At 44.3% G+C, this 14,054-nt stretch overlaps 1 pseudogene; it reads left to right on the top strand.

Annotated features, from left to right (window-relative positions):
* The first annotated feature begins 1,964 nt into the window (after positions 1–1,964).
* On the top strand, positions 1,965–4,345 carry LOC136503959 (E3 ubiquitin-protein ligase RSL1-like; annotated as a pseudogene).
* Positions 4,346–14,054: the final 9,709 nt, after the last annotated feature.

A 14,054-nucleotide genomic window follows, 5' to 3' on the forward strand; every position in this document is an offset into this window, starting at 1 on the left:
ACCATGTATGGTAAATGACGGCGCCCACAATACTGTTGATGATTAGAGGCATGTGGGGGGAGCCTTACCGCCTTTGTCTAGTATGGGAGTTGATGACGCCCACAACACTATGGGGCCAATGTCGGCGCCCACAACACTGTTTGGGCTCTGGCATGCCTGGAAGGTTGCAGGGCACCTTTCTGACATGTCCTGTCGGTTACTGTTCTGCAGGTGTGCAGGGTACGGTCCTCGGTATTGCGGTTGATTTGAGTGTCCTGCCTTATTTGCTCCGTCCGTTCCCTGGTTCTCACCGAGCAGGCGTCCCCGGTCGGTTGGTCCCAGTCGGCTCCGACTGCGCCAGTCGGAGAAGAGCTGTAAGCAGAGGTTCGGTGCATCCCCGGTCAGAGATGCGGGTCGGAGTCGGAAGCGGTGTTTGGCCAGGCGTTCCCGTCGGAGAGGCAGGCTGGAGTCGGAAGCGAGCGCTGTTCCTCCTTGGCCAGGCCTTCCGGTCGGAGAGGCGGGTCGGAGTCGGAAGCGAGCGTTGTTCCTCCTTAGCGAGGCCTTCCGGTCGAAGATTGGATCGCCCTTTTGGCCTGTCGTTTTAGGTATTTGGACAGGCCCAGGAGTTGCGCGTCGTTCACAGCGTCGTCTGTTGGGCCGAGCCTTTGCTGGGAAGCCGGTCCATGAGGGACCCCAGGTTTATGAACCCAACAGAAAGTAACTAAAAGAGTCTGGAGGTCTCAAGCTCGGATCGAGGGTGACTAGGGGAACCTTGAAGTTTGCACTTTTTAGGGATTAGATACTGGATTCAATTCCTCGCCAAGAAAAGAGAGATAATGGATTCAACTGGTGGATCAGAAGTGGGCAACTGAAGAGATTCTCAATCTAGGTTTAATAAATGGGAGGAAGGATGTTCATATTCAAAAGCTTGCTCCTTTCAAGAACAAGCTATAACAACCTTCGTATCCGTTAACCTTTGAATTCTTCGAAGCGAACTGGGCAGTAGAGGTCCAAGCTGAAATGTACATGTAAATTTAAGCATATATACCATGAATAATGGATATAAATATAATTTTAAGTATACTTAAATAATTGATATCCCACATGCTTAGATTAAGAAAAAATATATGGTGTTTTGTATGTCACTCAGAAGTCGATAATAAAGAAGGAAATAGACTGGGCGAGAGGGACTCCGGTGGGATGGGACGGGGATGGGATCGAACGATGATGAGATCACGCGCGCAGGCGAACGACCGAGCGAGCGAGAGACTCTTCTCCTCCGTACTGAAAAGGAATCGGGGAGATCATCGCAGCCGCAGCTGTTGCCGTGTGTGTGTGTTGGTTGAGCTTTGCTTTGTGGCTCAACCCAGCCCTATAACAGCCATAAACAAATTCATCATCTACTTTGGGCCGGCCTGCCATCTCCGCGGGCTGTAAACACTGTACCCCGAGGGCCGAGGCCCAGGCCAGATCGCTATCTCCAATGCTGCCAGCCTTGGGCAGCTCGGCTTTCCGCCATGCCCCCGCTCTCTTCGGCGTCCGCCGCATCAGCCCGCGCCTCTCAGGTCAGGATTTCCTCTCCCCGGAGCCCAGATCTCGATTCCCTGGCGGGCGCCCGGCGGTGACCGCGTGGCTATGCTGCAGGGGAGAAGCCGGTGAGGGTGCAGGAGGAAGTCATGCCCATCGCCACGGGGCTCGGGCGGTAGGCGCTGGATGCCGAGCCCCAAGTGAGAAGGTCCGGTCCTTTCTCGGGGCTCCGTTGGGTGGCTTTGGAGTGGAGGCGCTGGGCCGCGTCCGCGAGGGCGCCGCCATTATCCGCACCAGAGGGGAGGCCGGCGCGAGCAGCGTCGTCGAGCTGTGCGGCCGGCACGGGCGCTCTGTCAGGAGCGACGGACGTGCGTGCGCTCCGCCTCCGCGGCATGGGCGACGACGGGGTCTTCGCCTACGATAGGAGCATCGCCGCACCCTAGACCTCCGTCGTGCAGATGAAGCAGTTGGGCCGCCTCCCCTTCGTCCAGTGCGCCGCGGGGCAGGTCTCCACGCCCGCCGACGCCACACCCACACTCATGATGCAGTGTCTGCGAATTTATCTTTCTGCGATGCATATAGTGGCAACCTAGGTGCATGTTGTATGTTTTTGCGTTGTATTCCGTCATTCTGTTTAGTGTGATAGAACGTTTTCTTTTCATTGTCAAATGTTAGGGCCAAGTGGCCAACCTGTATGTTCATTTGAGGTAGCATAAACCGATAAACGCGCATAGAGAGGACAATGCTTCATTCCAATGACAAAGGTATGCTCTTTGGCAGGGTTCAGACAACTGGCATGATGAACTAGTTGCTTCATTGTATTCAATCACAGAACATGTTTCTAAATTTTAGCCAGATCATGCCCTAAACCACACCCATTCCATTTGATCTGCGCACCACTAAGAAGCTATAGGCATTGGATATCTATCTCCCTGTGAGGTTGGCACCTGCCTGATTTGCCGTGATGAGAAACTAGGTGCTCAGATGATCAAGAGTTCAAGACAGGTTGTTCACACACATATTGCTATAATTGCCTGACTAGGTATGTTGAAGAGAAGCTGCTGGCCTCAAAGTTGCCTATTTCGTGTCTGCAATTAAGGTGTAAATATCTTATTTTTGCTAGTGAGTGTAAGTCATTCCTTCCAGTTAGCAGCTATGATTCCCTGAAGAGGATATTTGCAGAAGATGGCACCTCAGAAATAGAAAAAATTTATAGCCCCTTTCCAAATTGTTCAGTGCTGTTAGACCTTAGTCCGCACTTCTCTAGGGCAAGTTCATCAAGTCAGCAAGATCTCAGTTGTATCGAGTGCCCAGAATGCCATAGAGATACTATGTATCAACTATGGAGTGGCACATCATGATGGGCTGTGATGAGTACCAGAGGCCTGTTGACGAAAGAGATGCTGGAGACCTATCTTTGCTTCGCCTTGCACAAAACAATAGGTGGAGGTGTTGTCAGAGATGCCGACGTATGATTGAACTAACAAAGGGCTGCTTCCATATGACTTGCTGGTATGCTCTCTCTGCGTATCTTTTTTGTAAATATGCCAGATATTTGAAATCTGACAATCTTCAAACATCCTCTGATGCATGTACTTTCTAAAGAAAACTAGACAATTTTTGCATAGAACTGAGCTGTCTTGTTGTCTAAATCAACAACCAGTACTTATTTCCTGATCTCTGTGGTTTTGTCAAAAGTATCTGACTCCTCAACTGAGGTAATCCAAATGCTAGTGATTAGTGACCCAGAAGAAACATTGATTATGTTTTAAAGTGCAGTAAACATTCCTAGTTTCCTTTGACTAATAGTCCAATATTGGTGGTTGTCCCAAATCAATGGAAATGTGTTAGGTAGTTATATCGTGTCAGACCGCCATATTCTTACATTTCTGTGGAGGCTTGGTTGCTTGCATGAAAATGTTGATATTCCGTTCTGATTGTGCAGTCTTCCATAATTCTGGTTCCGAAAACAACACTGCAATTTGTTGCATGACATAAGAAGCAACTTGATACAAATCTTGTAGCTGATTGAGTATAGGATCATGATAATGTTTCTCTACACTAGCATTCTGTTTGTATTGGGCATATCAGGATTCGGCGATCGTGCTGCTTTTAAGTAGTGAAGCATGTTTTGTGTTGTCATCACAGATAGCCATTCGTCATTAAAATGCATGTAATAGATACTGTTCATTCATAAATACATGTGCTGGTCTTTATCTTGGTGCTAAACTTTACTTGTGCAGGTGTGGGCATGAGTTCTGCTACTCCTGCGGTGCTGACTATGCTGCTGCTGTACAAACATGCAACGTGTGTTCTGGGATGATGAAGCCATGGAGCCCGCCTCTGCTGCACGATTAACCCAAGCACCATCTGAGATCTGGGCATGGGACACATTTGATTGCATGCCAACTTGGGGGGGGGGGGGGGGGGGGGGGGGGGGGTGTTAGCCTGGAAGACAATCCATGCGAGTCGCTGCCCCGCTGTGCTGACTCATACATCGTTGACACCATGGACCTCCACCAGCTTCCATGGCTGGAGCGATTCGTGTCAGTGATCAGCGACACCTACGATAATGACTACATCCAGTGAAGAAAAACAGTTATAGATAGCAGAAAAGAAATGGCACTTACCGAGTTTCATTCAGAATAATATGTTTCCATGGCCCTGTTGATAATTATATTGACACAGGGAAAAATGATATGCTTTCATCAAACACTAGTGTTGGTTTCCCCTTGCATGGTAACTTTTGGTGTTAGCGCATCAGCAAAAGAGCTCATCACTTATCAGTCTGTACTTTATGATTCTGATCTCTCTTTTTTTTCAAGTGACCAAGACATATTTTTCGAGCTTTCTAAATTACCTATGTTGAATTAATCAGCAACATATCCATCTGCCTAGTTGATGCCTGTTGTTCATTCATGCAAGTCACATTTTATTTATTTTCTGTTGATGAAAGGTTTTATGTTGGTGAATAGCATACAAATTTTTGGTCGCTGGTTACCATTGTTTTCAAAATTATTTTCTGGCGACAACCAAGTTTGGTTGGTCAAATATAAAAGGAAAGAGAAAACAAACAATAGGATATAATCATAAGTAAAGCTTATTGTTGCTTCTGTATCCGTGAATATATCCAAACGTTTATGTTGTATTTTGATTCCTTGACCTCTAGGTGAGTGCAAATTGTACAATTAACCCATTAAAGTACTATAATAGCAGATGACTACCCCCTGCTGGGAAGTTTAAAGTCTAATTGGTTACATACTTACATGTACACATGTTGCTGACTCAACATTTTTATGTTGAGTGAGTCGCTGGAAAACACAATGAATTGAAATGGAGACAATCAAATGCTCGAACAGCAGCAAATATGCAGGGACTTGCAGCTGTATACTCCATATGTTGCTAAATGAAACTAGCTGCTACATGAGCTTCAATTTTTATATGTATATTGTTGTATATGTCTTTTTCAGTTCTATATGCTATTTGAACTTTGGTCATAAAGCATAGAGTGCTCACTGACCATCATGCTATTTCAGTTCAGTTGCCTTGCCCCATTGTCTTCCTGTTTCGTGTATGTACCAAAATGAAAGATGTTCATCCTTTGATAACTCTACATGTCCTTTGGATAGCTTTTAGTAGCATTAGTGGACAGGATAATTATTGAAGTGGTGGATAAGTTGGAAGACTTTGATATGAGGAAAAGTCTATTTTTAGCTCTGAATTTTTTGTTGAAGTTTGGATTTAGCCTTTAAACTATAAAACCAGACATGCACAGCTCTCCAACTATTAAACGCGGACAACGTGGATGGTTTCAAAGGTGGTTTTGAGTATATATGTATTTTCTAAAAATAATAGGTAAATCGCTAAAATTTATAAATAATTCTTTTTAGATAAGAAAATATGAAATTAGTACCATTTTTTTTCTAAAATATAATCTATCTCATCGGTATCTAAAGCTTTGGTTTTGGTAATTTCTTCATCCGAGTTCATCCGAACAGTTCAAATTTTTTGATTTTTGAATAGAATATGGGACCATAAATGATTTCAAATGAAACAGTTGTCAACTACAAAGTTGTAGATTAAATTTCAAAATATGAGATCCTCAAAATACAACTTTAGGACCGTAAATGATTTCAAATAAAAAATTTGTCAACTATAAAGTTGTAGATCTCATCAAGATTTACAACTTTAGTTTTAGTGATTGCTCCATCCGAGTTCAGTCGAACAATTCAAAAAAAATTGAATTTCAAAACAAGAGAAATTCAAACAGATTTCTGGGTTTGTAAATAGTTTGAAATGAAATAGTTCATGAACTACAAAGTTGGTTTTGGTCATTTCTCCATCCGAGTTCGCTCGAACAATTCGAAAAAAGGAATTCCAAAATATGAAAGCTTCAAACAGATAGATTATGTTTAAAGTAGACTAATATTTAGATTTCTAAGAATTCATAACTAATTTATTTTGGATAATATGAATTATATTTTTAGGAATTTTTTGTACCAATTTTATATTTTTTTATTTAAAATGAAATATTTATGAATTTTAGAGATTTACCTATTAATTTTGGAAAAAAGATATATATACTCGAAAAAGTTGTCATATATTTATCTATCTGGAACAAAAAAATTGTATATAAAATTCCTATAATTATTAGGAGTAGTCCAAAAACAAAAACTGGAGTCCTCCAAATTCCAAAATAGGAAAAAACAGATCACTACAGTAAACAGTTTACTGTAGTTGCTGTTGCGGCCCGGCCCGGTCCGAAAGATTGCTCCCCCGCCCAGTAGGAATTCTATTTCATTCCCCTCCCTCCCCGCGTGCCAGGCCACCGAACCGAAAACGAAAACCCCTGCCTCCCCAACCCAAACCCGCCTTCCTCCGCCGCCGACACCAGCCGCCCGCCGCCTGCCTTCAACCAAACGGAGGACTTTTATATAGTACTAATTACAGCATTTATGACATAGTTTCAATCGAGGAAAAAATTACAAACTTAGAAATTTATTTTATGGATATAGCATTTCTATGACTACCATTTTGTCCTCCCACCGGCACTTAAATGTGGGCGTTCACATTGATTATTCGAAAAGCAAGGTGCATGATATATTTTTTCAATCTTAGTACGATATTTATAATTTTGGCATCACCCAGGCTCCACAAACTTATAGTTTCATACTGATTTAACCCAAGTAAACATAACTGGTAGTGCGCATCACCTTCAATAAATGAATGAATCCTTCTTCCATTCCTTTTAATTAGAAGTTTATTCCTTAGTGCGCATCACCTTCAATAAATAGGAGTATGTATGCAATTTTTATTAAGCATTAATCTGCCCTAAAAATCCTGAAACAGCAAGTTTTCTGGGACTGATGGGAGTATTTTGGTGATTACTTGCTTGCTGAAGTAAATTGCTGTTTTCCTTTCTATCTTTGTTATTTTTTCTCGCATAGGGAAAGATGAAGCCGAAGTTCATTGTACCATTGAAAATAATAATAATCACATACTCCGTACACAACTGCCGATAATGCTTGATGCGAAACGTGGTTAGTAAAACATGATTCATGTAACTTTGTGAGTTAGTAAAAGGTTTGGGAATGTTCGGTTTACTCTTTGTCAAACTGATATCTAGTTTGCCATTCTTGGTTTGTTATTAAATCTCTGTTTTCACTCGTCAGGTCCAATCGTTCAATTTCGACCTTCCAAAAAGATTTTTGTGCATGTTTCTAACTCTCTTGATTGGAGCCCCAGCCTTTGATTGTCCTCCTTAGCTTCCTAGAGACCAGATGCCAATGGTCAAGTGGTCGTTGCTTGAACCGCTCTGGCCATCTTCCTTTTACCCACTCTACAAAACCTCCTTGCTCTAGGTAGCCAGCATTTTAAACCTGAAATAGTAATGCTGATGTACCAAGGCTCCTCCAGTATCCACAATTAGGGGGTTATGGTCTGGTCCCAGCCTCGGGTTGGTATGCACATGAACCAAATTAAACTTGTCATCCCAGGAATTATTAACCAGCACCCTATCTAGGACATACATGATTGGGGGAAGCTGATTATCAGTCCATGTGTATCTGCTTCCTGATCTTTCGAGCTCTCTCAACTATGTGGTGTCAATCATGTTATTAAAAGCGTAGATAAATCTCACCTCGACATTTCCAAATGATTTCTTAGCCACTCTTCTAACCAAGTTAAAATCTCCTCCCAACAGAATAGGTCCCTGTGTGTTTGTGAGTTTGGTCTGTAGCTCCGAGATAAACTCCATCTTCCTGTCATCCTGTGCCAGTCCATATACATTTACTATTTCCCACTCAAAATGATTATCCAATTGTGTTATGGCAAAACTTTGATAGAACTGCCCAACCTCTTGCTGCTTAACTTGAAAAATCTCTCTGTTGGCACCTGTAAGGAGAACCCCTAGAGGCCAGTATATATTCCATCATCTCCTCCCAAACTAGCCCTGTTTATGGTTTGGGCAAAACCGGCAGCCAACCCGGGTTCAGCCCAGAGAGAACCATATTTGTAGTTCATATATATAGTTTGACCGGGTAGCATGTTCAACCTGAGGAAACCGGTAAACCAGGCTAGTACAAGCTGTAGGGTGTGGCGGTAGATGCCGGCAGAGGCGCAGAGCCATCACAGAAGCTTCAGCGAGGCGGTGTCCCTAGTCGCCAGTCCAACAGCGCTGACGATGAGCCATAACTTGTCGTTCCATGTACTGCCACCTTCGCTCCCCTGTCGGTGGACAGCAGGGTCGGTGTAGAGTGCAATCCTCAGCCTCGGTATCCTTGCCATTGCTCAGGGCACTAACATTAACCACCAGGCCCGGGGCCACAGCCCACAACTACGGCTGTGGCGACCGAACCATAATGGCAGTCAGGCCTCATAGATGGAGGAGGGGGAATAACCATCAAGTCTTGCGAGCCTGAAACTCTGAAAGTCTGAAGACATGAGTAGTAAAGCCCTGAACTCTGAGGGGAAGTCAATTGAATGAATGTCTGTGATCTTTTGAAATAGTTTAACGGTGAAGGTTTATAATTGCACTCGCATTAATTTAACGCTGAAGGTTTACATTAACTGTTGCTGAAATTCTGAACCGGGGATTTATAATCCCAAGCTGGAATGGAGGGAACAAGAGTTTCATGGTTATTTCATTTTCTTCTTCAGTATCTTGGTTGTAGAACCATTGCTTTTCCGTTTGTGATACTCTCTATTTACATAGTTCTTGTCCTCCTGACAAGTCTGAAGACTGATGAGTTTCAGACTTGCAGACTTAGACAGTCCATCGGTTCTTCATCTACGAGGCTTGACACAGGAGCGGGCACGCGGCAATGACAGGTTCTCTGGCTATGGGCGATGGCCTTGTGTGAAACCTGCCGGACCACCTGACTGCCCAATCCAGTGAATGCTTGAAATCGCTCTGAAATCGCCCGCCTAGAAACCAACCTATCCCGCTCGGTTTGTGTGTTAATCATGCGGTTTGGGTTGCAAACCCACATTCAACCTCAATAACCGGACTATGAAGAACACGGCTATCCTAAACAGTGACTTGTCTCTTGGGCCTATTATAATATGCATGTGTTTTAGGTGGGCTAATTAATTAGAATTGTTGCTAAGCCTTTGTTTAGCTGTGTTGTTGTTTGTAATGTGTTGCTGCGTTCACCATCTATTATAGTAGAGCAAATAATGCAATGCAGGTACCTTGGCATTGGCTACACTGCCTTAATGTATATGTGTATATGGAATATGGTTTGCATATATAGTATAAAGGTAACATACATGGGGCCTTTTGTGAGTATGTCTACCAGGTTGAATTCTCGTCATCGTTGAACCTTGCTCCACTATTCTTTTACTTTTTTCTTCTTTTTACATGTATTATTATTAATAACAACGACAATGGCTTATACATTTAACAGAATGACATTGCCATTCGGAGGACAATTGATGTGGAACGTATCCGAGATGATGTGAAAAGATACAAGATGGAAGATGAAGTTATGAGGTAGATCGAGGCACTAGACTCTATTTTGATTGGCTTAACGCAAATGTTTCTGATATATGGTTTATCCATGCATGTATTTGTTAGGGAAAACCTCAGGTGGGCCTCAAGGTTTTACAAGACCCTGGAGTGGTCTAGCTATGTTATTCTTTCAGTTTCCGCTGCCACTGGATTCATCGTACGAAGCCGCGAGAAAGATAAGGGTCATCTACAGGCTGACTTGATCTGTGAGCTGTGAGCACTTGATCCGTGGTTGTGGCGCAGGAATTGTACGTATTACTATAACTTGTTTCTGTGATCCTGTTTGAACCGCTACGGTATGGGTATGAGTATGAGATGAGATCGAGCTAATTGTCAGTGTTCATTCGCTTTGCTATATATATACGGCTTGGGAGATCTCGTGTCCTATGTCATCCTATGTCAGCAAAGCACGCCGTGAAGCAGAAACTGTATAGACCCGGCCCTCGCGTCGTCTAGGAGAGGGCGACCGCAACCTCCCTGCAACCACCCAATTCACCTGCGTTCCTCTCCATTCTTCTCCTCAGCCTCGTCCTCTTTCCTGGTCCGGCGCGAGCTCTGCTCTGAGGTTGGCCGGATCTGGGCGGGGGGTGGGGCGGATCCGTGCATTGCTAGCCGGATTTTCCCCGGTTCTGGTGGTGTTCGGCCAGGGCTCCGGCGAGTTTCCTGCCGGCGGCCGTTTCTGCGATGTTGGTGGCCCGAACCGCGTGCTCGTGGACCAGATCTGTGCGCTGGTGGCCGGATCCGCTGGCTGGCCGGGCTCGCCTCCCCATTCGGCGGCTATGTTCGTACCAGAGGCCAGAGGGCGCTGACCGGTACAGACGGCGACAGTTCATTGCGGGAGCTGCTTGAGGCCTTGCGTCGTGGGTTGATGCTGGGACTGCTTGGCAGCGGTCGGGTCGTGGATGGGATGGGCGACTGGGGCTTCTTCTAATCCTGGCTCTCTTCTCTCCGTCAACTGCCTTTCCCTTGCTTAGGCTGATTTTTATGGCGGAGCGACCGGATTTGCTTGCTACTGGCCGGCAAAGCCGGCTCTGGCGGGAGGCGGACTCTCCGACGGGCTTCTCCCGGCACCTCTCCTGGCTGCATCCTGCCTTCTTGGTGGGGGTTGAGGACGCCTTCCTGTAGCTGTGCGTGCGGTGGGGACACCCGCAGGACTCATGGTGGCGTTCGGGGTTGGCGGGGACACCCCGTGTATCTCTGGCGTTTTTCCTCTATGGGTCCCCGGCGGCGACGACGTGGAGGTTGTATGAGGTCGGGTGAAAGCTTGAATGACGATATCTGCGGACGCCGTTCCCTCGTTGGAGGCGTCCTTTACTATCACTCCTCCTTTCCGCGCTGGATTGTGCAGGTGAAAACCTTCCCTCGTTGGGCAGCTTGCCGACGCTTTTGGCGTCGTTTCCTTCTTGAAGGCTTTGCTAGGCTATCCTGTTTCCGCTGGTGATCTCTTATCGTCTGCCATAGAGCTTGTTGGTGCTCGGTGCTCCAAGTCGTTTTCGACAGTGGTTTTCTTAGTTGGAGTGGTTCTTAGTTGCTCCAGTGGTTAGCTAGTCGTCGGCATAGTCGAGTTGATAGTTGGGTCGTTTTCGACCAAGTTGGCTCAAGTTTGAGCATGTAGTGGAGTGGTGAACTCTCACTTGATGGTTTTTGGGCCCAGTTTTCACTCAAAAAACTAGGCCGACACTTGTATTTTTATTTTCTTCGTCTAATATAAATCGCGGCAAAACTTTTGCCGTCCCTTCTAAAAAAACAGTTGTATTTTGTTACCTCTATATATATGTTGCTTGAGCGTTTTTTTGCTGAACTGGTATCATCACTTCCCTAAAATTCCAAATGATTGACTGGGCACTTGCATGATGTGTACGTCCTCGATGCCAAAGAGCCGGCTGTTGCAGTCGTCGCTACCCTGCAACCCCTTCTGCTGCGGCTGCGACTGCAGCAGCACCTCTGTTGCACGGTGCACCCCTCACTGAGAAGCCACAACTGCACCTCTCACTGGCTGCACACAATAATTGGGAGACATTTGCCCTGCTTCCTGCTTAATGGAGCCGAACCAAATTTTGGATACTTTATTTTACCATCTGTCCATCTCCTTTTGTTAGGTATATAAACGCTTGCACCATTCACATTGAAGATTTAAGGAAAAAGTCTACTTGACCCCCTCACCTATCATGCTTGGTCTACTTCACCCCCTCAACTATGAAACCGTCTGTTTTACCCCCTGAACTTTTCAAAACCGTCTATTTTACCCCTCGGGCGGGTTTCCAGCGGCGGTTTCGCCACAGTAACGGCGGGGTTGCTACAGTACGCCGGGTTTGCTACAGTACCAGTGTTTTGAATTTTCTTTTTTTTATTTTTTTTCGGTGAATTTTTGAAAAATCATAGAAAAATCATAAAATAAAAAATCTAATTTTATTGGACTCCACATGAGTAGATCTACACAGTGAATATATAATACGGTATGCTTTAGTACAATTTTTTTTTTAGCTTTAGATTAATTGGAAAATCCAATTTTGTCTGTAATTAATTAGAATTTATCTATAACTAAGTTATACATAGTCCAATGAGTACGAAATTTTTACTATAGTTCAAGCATACAATAATTAGCGTACCATAAAAATTTCACCACAATTGGACCATAGAAGCTGTAGTTATGAATTATTCCAATTAATTACAGAAAAATTAGATTTTCCAATTAATCTAAAGCTAAAAAAAATTTGTACTAAAGCATACCGTATTATATATTCACTGTGTAGATCTACTCATGTGGAGTCCAATAAAATTAGATTTTTCTATGATTTACTATGATTTTTCAAAAATTCACCAAAAATAAATTAAAAAAAGAAAAATTCAAAACCACTAGTACAGCAGCAAACCCGACGTTACTGTAGCAAACCGCCGCTGAAAAACCGCCCAGGGGGTAAAATAGACGGTTTTGAAAAGTTCAGAGGGTAAAACAGACGGTTTCATAGTTGAGGGGGTGAAGTAGACCAAGTATGATAGGTGGGGGGGGGGGGGTCAAGTAGACTTTTTCCAAGATTTAATTTGATGAACATATACCTTTGAAGAATCTGGTTCAACTCTAATACTCCCTCCATATAGACCCTCTATCAACGACTTTTTCATAGCTCACAGCTCAACCATATAGACCCTCTATCAACTAGCTTCCAAATAATGTTCCACAACAAGGAAAAGAAAATGTTCCAGGTTTATTGGACAGTTTTTCTTATTTATGAGAAAATGTTCCAGTTTCTTTCTTCAAAAGGAAAAAATATTATAGGTTTTAAAAAAATGTTCTATCATCACAAGAAAATATTATAGTTTTAGGTTGAATTTTTTTCATTGCATTAGAAACAAAAAAATGAATAATTAAAAGAAAAGAAAAGTTGATTTGCAGAAAAATAAAAAAATAAAAGAAACATGCCTATTGGGTCACCATTATAAAGGAAACGAGCCCACGTAAACGACATGTGGAAGAACATTTATTTTCATCATTGGAAGAAGAGGACCGGGGATGACGCTTCCGGTCGTTGGACTGCCCCACAAATACAATGCGGATGAAATGGCCCATAGTCAATTTGCTTCCATGGATGCCATCCGTGGTAATGATTCGGCCTGGTAATAAGGCCGAAAGAGACTGGCCCAGGGAAGAGACCGAGCCGTGCAGGGCTGGGCTACGATCCGTGTGTGTTTTGGAACAGAGGAGGACACAGTTCAATTTACCGGCAGGGAAAAAATATCGTGAGGAGGATGGCAGCAGGCAGGGGGCTGTGCGGCCCCCGACGATAGTGCGCACGCGGTGCCCATGGAGGCCAACTTTTTTATTTTTAGCCTTTTTTTAAAAAAAATTCACAAATATGTCTCTAGAGGTATGATTTTGAAATCTGGACCCTTACCTCAGCGCCATTGTTGCTGACGCCGAGCTTATACTTCTTGGCGCCATCGTTGCTGGTGCCAAGCTTACACTTCTCAGCGCCATCGTTGCTGGCGCCGAGGTCTTAGGCTCGACGCAGACGTGACGGTGACTTGGCAGGTAGCTCGGCGCCGTAGATCCTAGCGCCGAGCTTGACGCCGTAGATCCTGGCGCCGAGCTTGGCGCCAATATCTATGGCGCCGAGGTGGTGTTTTAACCCGGCCCCCAACCTTCCTGTCCGAGCCTTCTTCCTCTTCTTTCTCCTTCCTCTCGGGTTTTTTCTCTCCCCACTTCGTCCTACCTCACGAATCGGCATATTGGACCTTGGAAACTTTAATTTGATCCGTAGATCTTAGAGAGCAAGGTATTGTCGCTCCCCTCCTAGTTTTTTTCGCATCGATTCGGTATATATTAGTCGAATTTTTCAACCTAAGAATCGTCATTACTTAGGGTTTCATGCAATTTTTAATATTTGAATTATACAACCGTAGGATGCCAAGGCGTGGAAAAGGTAGCAAACCAAGGTAACCTCAGCGCATGTTGTTATGTTATGGGTTCATTGTTGTGTATCAAATGGCAAACCCTAGGTTTAGGGTTTAATGTTAATTGCTTTCGGTTCTTAGAATG

This window comes from Miscanthus floridulus, chromosome 14 (genome assembly GCF_019320115.1).
Source record: "Miscanthus floridulus cultivar M001 chromosome 14, ASM1932011v1, whole genome shotgun sequence".
Lineage (NCBI taxonomy): Eukaryota > Viridiplantae > Streptophyta > Magnoliopsida > Poales > Poaceae > Miscanthus > Miscanthus floridulus.